This window comes from Stegodyphus dumicola, chromosome 8 (assembly GCF_044657685.1).
Source record: "Stegodyphus dumicola isolate Sdum_Otavi_A_Nest chromosome 8, ASM4465768v1".
NCBI classification, from domain to species: Eukaryota; Metazoa; Arthropoda; class Arachnida; order Araneae; family Eresidae; genus Stegodyphus; species Stegodyphus dumicola.
The window spans coordinates 74,806,649-74,817,377 of record NC_140775.1 but is presented as its reverse complement, the minus strand read 5'-3'; positions in this window follow the sequence as shown (position 1 = coordinate 74,817,377).

Here is a 10,729-nt window from a genome sequence, read left to right as displayed (position 1 = left end):
ATTTGACTCATATAAGCGTTTTAAAAAATCATTTGGATTCTCGAAATCTGCTTTGAAACTATCATAGAATTGGAACTATTTGAGAGGAATTTTTGAAGAAGTGTTAGCATAAATCTGTAATAATTTGTCCCTTACATTCATTCTTTAGAACAGAGTTTCTCAAACTTTTTTCAAGTGGGAACCACTTTTGTAAATTAGAATATTCTGAGGACCACCTCACTTTTTCCTTTTTTTTAAAGCAGTTGTTCTGGCATATGTTACTATCAATGCTTTTACATTTTAAAATTAGAGTTCATTAAAATTCGTCTAATTGTATACTAGTATTAAGTAATTAAATTAATAGAAAAAATATACATTTGTTTTTAATAATTCAAGGCTACTAGAACTGGGTTAATTTTATTAACTAAAAATTAAATAAATGTTGTCACCCGCATGAATAAGACCCTCTCGATTCTCGCATAGCTGTTCTATGTTTGAGTGTATGCTTGTAATAGGCACCACGACCATAGTGTTTTACATTCTTCTTTGTTGTTAAGACTTAGAGTGGGAATTCCGTAAGTAAGTTAGTCGGTAATAAATTTCATAAAATGTCAGTTGATCAAGAAAAAGTATTAGACGACTGTCATGTGCAACTGTCATTTCCAAACTCTCGGAGTGATTTTCAATTATAGTGCGGTCGCGCAGTTAATTTAAATTTTATATTTTGCCCTTTCTAGGAAGCTTCACAAGTGCAGGCTTCGAGGACCACTTGTGGTCCACGGACTACAGAGTAAGAAACGCTAATTTAGAAGGGTTAGATTTAAAAAATTTCACGCTACCTGTTCTTTCATTTACTTGTTCATAATTTTTCTTATTGTTTCATAATTTCTTTTACTGTGATTGTTACTTAATGTAAATCTCTCTTTTCCTGTCTTAGACTTCTATTAATTTGCGACAGAAACGATTTTCTACTTATGTTAATGTTATGTACATAAAATTACGCTTGAAACTAAACAAGATAGGTAAAATATATCAAAATAGATAGGATGTTCCAAATAATGAGCCGAAAATTCGGTAAAAATAGGTGTTATTTAATGAATGTAGGTCAAAACCGTAAAGAAATGCGATTTGGCACTCATATATTGACTGCCAATAGGACGTGTACCTTGGATACAAGATACTTTTCAGCAACAACTTAGGTGACAAACAACGTTCTTTTTAGCGCCTCGGAATGAATCAGAAGGTGAATGTGCTTTTTCACTACCTACTCTCCGCCCAGTGTCCAAACTCCCACCGATGTTCAGGACCTACGCATTTGCGTCAATGAGGAAGGACACCACTGTGGGTCTTTTCCTCTTCTCCCTCTACCCCTCTCATTTCTGCCAATAACAAAATAGCGTCGCCCACTAGCAAGAACCGAAGTAATAAAAAACGGCTTTATAGTAGTTCGTTTTGCGGTATCTGAAGAAACAGTTTACCTCTTTACGCATTCGCATCACCACTCGCATGTTCCATTTCTTCCAGGGACAGACAAAATACTGCTTTTTTTACATTGTTGCACAATCTTAAATGATAAAATAGCAAACTGAAAATTAATGCAATTAATCACCTAAAAAGAGCATTTTCCGTAAAATAAACAAAACTAAGTGCCAACAATAATGGCTAAAGTGGAGTATTTATGTCAGAACGATAGCAAAATTGTCCCCCCAAAAAAACATTTCCTTTTAGCGAAAATGCACTACATAATTATTAGTTGAATACACTATCTTCCATAAACATATTAATATTTAATTTCCAAGGAAGTTAGCCATCTTTTAAAGTATCAGAATAAATAATTTAAAACATTTACTGAACTGAAATCTCAGACTATCAAAACCATTGTGGTAGCAAAATAAAATCGTTGAAGTATGATATGTCATCCCAAGTTTCACTCCTTGCAAAATAAAATGATTTTAATATACTTCGTATCTTTCTTTCAGTCAAACATTAGTATAATCCATTTCTTTTAATAATAATCTAAAAATGCACTCTTCGGAAACTGAATATACTGAAATAATTCTCTAAATTTCTCCTAAAATTCAAATATTCCTTTCACTTACGTATAATGAAAAAGAGTTGCTGAGATATATAGTTTCATTCTTTTGTAAATATATAGATGTCTGGCATAGAAGCATTTTCGGAAGCAATGATTGCTTTTTTTTTCATGTCAATGACGGAAACAAAGCGAGTAACTCCTAACTCTCCTAGATCTGTAACTGTAGTCCATTTTAAACTTTTAATGGTCCTCGATTGCCTGCTAACCCATCTCCATATGTTAGGCTTGGCTGACTATCCTTTTTATTTCCTTATATAACTACAAACCAATTATTTTTAAAGATGAACACCTTGAACGCGTACATTCCGCTTAGCGATGACAAATTTGCGCAAAAATACTGAACAGCTAATGAGCAAGTGGCATTGCAGCTAAATCTTTGGTATTTGCCAAATACATGCACCCAAAATGATAAATATTACAATTAAATTCCATAGTTTATCTGAGAACTCAGTTGTAAAATTCTCAATTCTGAAAGCTCTTTTAAGGGCAAATAATGAATCTTCTTTTCAAGAAAGAATTTCCTACCAAAAGATTGCAGAAAGTGATGCTGAGCAGAGTGGATTAACTGAGTGGGGATGTAACATGCTCCTCATAAGGAAGACAAATTATCCGAATCTGTTTTTATAAATCTGTAAAAGCATGAGGTAACTGAGAAGTAGACTGAAAGTCAATGTGGAATGAAAAGGTATGACCACTACATGACGGCAATATGCCTAAGGGAGGAATGTCTTCATAAAGAATTGTCTAAAGGAAACTTGCTGCCATTTACAAACTAATGAAACACTACACAGTCAGCTCGTTCGTTGAGATCAGAATCCAAGTCGAACTATCAGCAGATTTATTCACACGGATTTTTATTAGGCTTATCCATTACGTACCTCGTTTAACTTTTAATTTGTGGTCATCTATTTTAATATTAATGGCCTAATTGTTCTACAATAATAGTAATTTCGTGTAATTAGATGTTAAAACTGCGCAAATAGTTAAAGGAGGATAGCAGGCATAGACTGTTGACAAAGCCTTAGCGTATTTTATCGCCAATCTGGCGACTGAGTAGTTTTCTAGAAAATACATTTCGACAGTTCAGAACCGAATTTTGTAAAAATTTCTGATAGTGCTAGTAGTATGATCTGCTTTTTAGCCAACAGTTTGAATAAAGCTGCTATAAAAGGTCTCCAGTTAGTTGAGAGCTTATCTAGCCTTTCTTGCAGGTTAAGGAGCTGTTGAACTGAGTCATTTGCTCAGAAACTAATCTACAATTTATGACATCCTTCGTACGTTAAGATTATCGCGTTATCTCTAGTTTCTCTTTAAGTTACTTTTAGTAGATATTGGTTTATAAATTATGTTATCAAATGGAGCTTTAAAAAAGTATTCAAATCTTCCTTTTTATTTGCCCTATTTACTCAGATTTTCATAAACCGATAACACATACATTTTCAAAATTTTTGTTCTGATTATATAATTTTAAACGTTCTAACTAAATAAAACATTTAAAATGCTTATTAGTCCAAAGGGATTTGAATCCCGAAGGACTATTAGTTTCGTTTTGGCATTTTGCGTCGGACTCATAAATGTCGGTTCACTTTTCAAACTGTTGCCACAAAATGTTAGAGTCCTGCATTATATTTGAAGAAATTAAATAATGAAAAATCTGCATAAATGTATGTATATTTCTCGTATTGTGATAAAACAACGGTACATAGAGTCATCGAATTTTGAATAACGTAATCCTCCAACGAATATGAGCATGTGGAAGACCAAATTTGAAATTTGAAATTTGTTTTATGATCGATATCCTATTTTTTAAAACTTTGACGAATTTTTGATTAACAAACTCAAGGATTCCAAAGCGAGCAATGGCAACGTTGTGCAGAAAAAACATTTTTATCTCCAGCGCGTGAGTCTCTGTATCGGAAATTCTAAAGATATGCTCGTTTTAAAACTATTTTGCGATATTGCTGTTGCACTGGATCTTATGGTTTTTTTTAAGTGCGAGGAACATGATATTTAATAAAGAAAGATAACACACAAAATTTTAAAAAACGCCCCTTTGGACGTAATTTAAAATCTGAAACATTTCAGATTTTTTTTTTTTTTTTTTTTTTTTTTTTTTAATATACGCATAGCTGCAAAACTTATAGTCGAGATACCAGAATTCTGCTATTAAAATCGCAGACCACGCGATAAATTAATTGCGAAACAGTTTTCTCGGTCTACCTTAGTCCTTGCACTATAACAGTTTATGAAGAACTAAGAGCGGCAAAAATGCATCCACTAATTGGCAGCTAGTTGTAAAAAGCTACTTTTGCTTTTACGAATATAGGTTTGATTTTTGCTCGAGCAACAGTTACTTTATTAAAGTTTCTGTGAAAGTATTTTAACTTAGGATAGAAAATGGAAGAAGTACCGATTAAGATTTTAAAATACCATTTCACTAATTTTCATGCAAGGGAAACAGCCTCTGTATATAAAATGCTGTTTCTAGCATTTTTTACACTAAGTTAAAAACCATCCTGTATAGTTTTTAATAATCTCCATTTCGTCAAAGCCGGCACTACATTTAGTTTACGAAGACTTGATTTTTCTCAATTAAGTACAGGTATCCATTTGGTTTTACCACATTACTGTACTAACAGAAGTACAATAAAATACAGATTAATCGGTTAGTTATAACACCTAAATACGTTTTCTTCCTGATTTTAGCGGTTTCATGTTCAGAGAAATTTCAGCAACGGTCCATGTTATATCTGCACAGATTTATCAAGACATGATGCAATACCAATTTTAACAGAAAATAACCTTCTTTGAAATTCACTATTGAATTTCTTTTCATGTTGATGCATTTATGGCAATTTTTCTTTTGATTTATGTTATTTCTAGAGCTTCTTAAATTTTTATCTCAAATTTTTAACTACACAAAATGATATCTGTTTCCAGTAATTAGCTCTATGCTTACATAAAATAATAATAATAATAAAAATTAGCTCCATATCCATTCATAAAGTCTTGTGGACCTGTAATTTTTCTTAGTATCATTAACTCGAAAAGATTATCTTTTAGTGAGGTGAGCCTCGATATTTTTCTTTAATGAACGAAATTGCACGATTTAACACATGATAATTACAGATGATTCAACACAAAAAGGGGCAAATTAATTTACAGATTACAAGGTTGTCAAAATGAATGTGACCCTTACATCTCTCTGCACTGACATACCAATCCTAGCACTTGCACTGTAATCGATATATTCCCCAAAGCCTTTTATTTGAAGTTATAGAAAAAGAAGAAAATGAAATATGCCTTGAATATCATCTTGCCCACTAGCAGGCTCTTGTATACCGGTAGTTCAACCCACGTGGCTGCATGGTTGGCATTCTACAATATTGAAATAAGCTAGTCTAACCTGAGTAGCACATATAATACTCTTAAAATTAATATTACTTTTACATTAATGTTGTAATTGAAAGTACTCTATAGTCTAAATGCCATAAAAAGACTTAATGGCCACTATCAAACAGAACAAGGATAACAATTTGCACTCAATCAATGGCAATAGCCATTGACATCAAGGGAGCCTTTGACTCCCTTTGGTGGCCAGACGTAATAAATTTTCTGCACAACATGGCGTGCCCAACAGCCATTATTACCATCCTTCGCTCTTACCTTCAAGATCGAAGTGTACAAGTAACATCAGACAGCGGCATTTATGTCAAAAATGTCTTTAGAGGATGCCCACAGGGGTCATGCCTTGGACCAACACTGTGGAATATAGTGGCAAACTCGGCATTTCGTCAGTTTGAGAGCGTAGAATACGCTCGAATCATAGCCTATGCGGACGATTTTATACTAGTTGTGGCAGGAAGGAGTAACCTCGAAATGAGATCTCAATACTGTCTTGATCTGTTCTCCCAATGGGCCAGAGCACATAAGCTTCAGATTTCGGCAGAGAAAACTAAAGCTTTGCTCATAGGACGCAGCAGGCAGCTAAGACGCAACCCAAGCATTAAACTCCATGGGATACCGGTAAAATGTTTCCCCCAATTATCTTGGGCTATTACTCGACAACAGACTTTCTTGGATGCCACATGTCAGGAATCTTAAGACTCGAATTAGCATCCTAAGCAACAACATGAGACGCATGACTTCACATAAATGGGGTATCTCATCTAAGCTACTAAAAATTTGGCATAGAACCATTACAGAAAGAGTAATAACTTATGGAGCAGCAATCTGGGGTGGCGAACTTACCTCTCATATGAAAAGATCCCTGCTCTCTATTCAGAGACAGCAGCTACTTCAAGTATGCAGGGCCTACCGTACCACGTCAACACTAGCAGGTCTACAACAACTAGCAGGAATTCCTCCCCTAGATTTGAGAGTAGAAAGGGAGGCAGCTATCGTAAGGGTTACCAGGCTGGGTCAAACTTCAACACTCTGGGGTCATAGTTATCACCACTCGGACTACGAGGAGCAAAACAACTGCAATAACTTTCATCCAGCAGCTTTTAATCTCTCTGACGGTATCAGTATAAACGACCAACCAATTCAGAGGTACAGTAATAACCTTTTCACAGATGGTTCCAAAACTGAGAACGGCACGGGCAGCGCCTTCTGTAGACTAGAAAATGGAGTTGTAACATTCGAGTGGAAAAGGAAATTAGGCTCGAACAATTCGGTATACCAAGCAGAGCTTCTAGCCATCAGTGCTGCAATTAGATATGCGAACACATGTCAACAGGAGAAATTCTCCATACTCAGTGATTCGGCATCAAGTCTGGCGGCTATCGCAAGTCAAAACAGCCGGAGTCCATTGGTATACAGAATTCAGAAACAGCTTCTGACAATGCCTATTTCGCAAAGACCCACTTTAAAATGGGTTCCCGCTCACACAGGGATTCAAGGCAATGAAGCCGCTGACCTACTGGCCAAGCAGGCAGCCAACTGCACGGATATATTAGAAAGACCAATTAAACTTCCTTGGTCTCATATTAAGCGAACAACTTTGACAAGTCTGCTACAAAATTGGCAAAGTAGATGGACAGAGGCAGAGGTAGGACGAAGGACATTTCGCTTACTGCCAAAAGTTAACATGGAAATAAAGACCCACTGTGCTAGCCTAACACAGTTCTTGACAGGTCATGGACCATTCCCAGTATACCTGAACAGATTCAGACTTAGGGATACTCCTTTCTGCGAATGCGGAGAGGAAGGCGACACGGACCATTATTACTTCCATTGTGTACATACAAGAACCTGGCACTTGAAGAAACCATCGGACTGTGCCTGGGCAATGCGGACGACTAACACACTCAAAAACAGAATAGCCCTTGATAAAATAGAGAAAATCTCAGGACACTGCCTAAGCAGAAACAACCGTGGATAATATTATAATGTTTCAAAAGTTCAGAACTTAAAGCAGATAACCAGAATAACGCTTAGTGCCTTTCAGTTAACAATATGTAAAAACTGTTATTAGTTTATAATATTCAACCTTGTTACTCTGGAGTCTTCCCCGCCGTGATGGTATATAATTCCGTTTGGTTCATGTCCGTGGTCGGAAGCCATCATAGCGGTGCACTCACTCACTCTATAGTCTAAAAATTATTGAGCCTATGGCAGTTGTTAATGGATGCCATTTTTGATTGCACGTTGAATGTTTAACAAAATCTGACTCGGTAATATTAACATTTATATTTAATTCTAGGATGATATATATTTTAACATATATTCACTTATACACAATCACATTGCATGTAGTTACAAGATGAGCATTTTTCAGTTCGCAAGTCCGCATGAGTAAAAGTCAAGAAAGTCATATTACAGCTACGATCACATCACGGAGGGAAAGAGAGGTGAGTGCGTGCTTCACCGACGGCAACCAGGAACTCGAGTAACCAGTTCGAATTTTCCTCCAGAGAGGAAGAGGGAGAAAGCTGGTAGCGCCCTCTCTCGGGGCAGCGGACAAATAATAATAATAAAGAGTTCTCCACAGTATTCCCCCCCCCCCGAGTACCAAAGGTACGATGAAAAAAAAATCAGTTCACAAATATCTGGTGTTGAAGCGCACACGTCTTCCCGATCGTGTGACGACTGGTGGAGCACTGGGAGGAAGCGTAAGGTTGGTCGAAGAAGGAGTATCCGGAGTAGCAGTTGGATCCGGGGCGTCAGGAGGATCGCTGGTCACAGAAACCCGAGTGTTTGAAGCTTCGAAGAAAGCAGGCTTCAGACGATCTATGCTCAGGACGGTTTCCTTGTCGCGTACGAGAACGGTGAAATGCTTATTGTTACGTGCACAGACCTTGAAGGGTCCATCGTATGGAGGAGTGAGTGGTTGTTTGACCGCGTCGTTTCGCACAAACACGTGAGTGCAAGCTCAGTGCGTGATGCACGAAAGGGACAGATTTGTTGTGGCACGAAGTAGGAGTCGGAGACAGCTTCTTCATCGCCTCTCGGAAAGTCTCGACAAAGGATGCTGGATCGACTGGAGCAGAGGATGGCTGAAAGAACTCTGATGGTAATCGAAGGGGTGTGCCGTAGACAAGTTCAGCGGATGTACCTGCGAGGTCTTGCTTGAAAGAAGAACGCAAACCAAGAAGTACAAGAGGAAGTGAAGTAGTCCAACGGGTGTGATTACGGCACTTCAGGGCTGCTTTCAGGTCGCGATGTAAGTGTTCCACTAAGGCGTTGGCGGAAGGATGGTATGGTGAAGTGCGAATTCTGTGTATTCCAAGCATAGATGTCAGAGAAGCGAAAAGGTGTGACTGGAATTGTCGACCTTGATCAATAGTCACAACTGATGGTACACCAAATCGTGCAATCCAACCGGTGATGAATTGTCGAACCACAGAGTCAGCAGAGATGTCCTGAATGGGAAAAGCTTCAGGCCAACGAGTAAATCTGTCAATGCAGGTGAGTAGATATCGATAACCGTCAGATGGTGGCAGAGGACCGACGATGTCTATATGGACATGGTCGAATCGTTCGGATGGCATCGCAATATTTTCCAAAGATGTGTTTTTTTCCAATGTGTGTGCCGGGTAACTTTTGAACGTTGTCACATGATGCAGGAACGAGTCCAGTTGGCAATGTCCTTTAGCATGGATGGCCAAACGAATCTTTCTTGTATGAGCTTTTTGGAAGCCCGGATACCTGGGTGCGATAGGTTGTGAAAACAGTCAAAAACTTTTTTCCTGAACTCAAGTGGTACATAAGGTCGCAGTCTGTTGTTGGAGGTATCGCACAATAGTTGGAGGTCCCGAGTAAGTTGTAATGACTGGAATTTCAGCGAGCAGTTTGGGCCTTCACTCAGACGTTTTAAATCCTCATCAGTGACTTGCGAGTGAGCAATAAGTGTGAAATCCAGTGGTGCATTGGCATCGATGCCCTGAATACGTGAGAGAGTATTCGCGACGACATTGCTGGAACCTCATATATGCTGAATATCAGTGCTGAATTGAGCTATATAATTTAAATGCCGAATTTGTCTCGGGGAAGCAGAATTTGATTTTGATGTGAATGCATAAGTTAGATGTCGGTGATCAGTAAATATAGTGAAGTGTTGACCTTCAAGATTATGCCTGAAATACTTAATAGCTGCGTAAATAGCTAATAATTCTCTATCATACGTGCTGTATTTTTGTTCTGTAGGGGACAGCTAACGTGAGAAAAATCCTAGCGGCTGGTAGTCATTAAAATGCCGAACGTTTAAGACAGCTCCGATGGAAATGTCAGAAGCGTCGACCATCACACTCAGCTTTTGGTTAGGAGAGTGATAGGAGAGAGTTGCAGCATTACTAAGGTCGTGTTTACATTTTTCAAATGCCTGATTAAGTTCGTCGTTCCAAGGAACAGGGCGTTTATCATTTTTACGTGAGTCTTTTAAGAGTTCATTCAGTGAAGCTTGGGTCTCGGCTGCCTTTGGTAAGAAGCGGCGATAAAAGTTTATCATGGCTAAAAAACGTCTGAGCTCGATAATAGTGGTAGGTTTTGGGAAGTCGGCAATTGCTTTTGTTTTCTCAGGCAGGGGTTTTACACCTGAGGCAGTAATGAGGCAACCTAAAAATGAAACAGATCGTTTTCCGAGTACACATTTGTTAGGGTTCAATGTCAAACCATGTTTATTCAAACGATAAAACACGAAGATGACGGATGTGCTCTTCTTCGCTAGTCGATGCAATAAGGATGTCGTCAAAATAAGGGATGCAAAAATCCAATCCAAATAAAACTTCATGTATAAAACTTTGGAAAGTTTGGCCTGAATTTCATAAACCAAACGGCATAGCCAAAAATTCAAAAAGACCAAAAGGAGTTGTGACGGCAGTTTTCGAAATGTCTGCAAGGTTAACAGGAATTTGATGATAGGCACGTGCTAAATCAAGTGTTGAGAATATGTTCTTTCCTGAAAACATTTGAGTGCAATCTTGAATATGGGGTACGGGATAGCGATCCGGAATTGTAACGGCATTTAAGCGACGATAATCCCCGCACGGTCGCCAGTCACCATTAGCCTTACGAACCATGTGCAGGGGGCTTGTCCAAGGACTTTTTGAAGGCTGAATGATGCCTTTTGATAGGAGAAAATCAAACTCTTGACGTGTAGCTTGAAGTAATTCTGGAGATAATCTTCTAGGTTTGGAGAAAATAGGAGGTCCT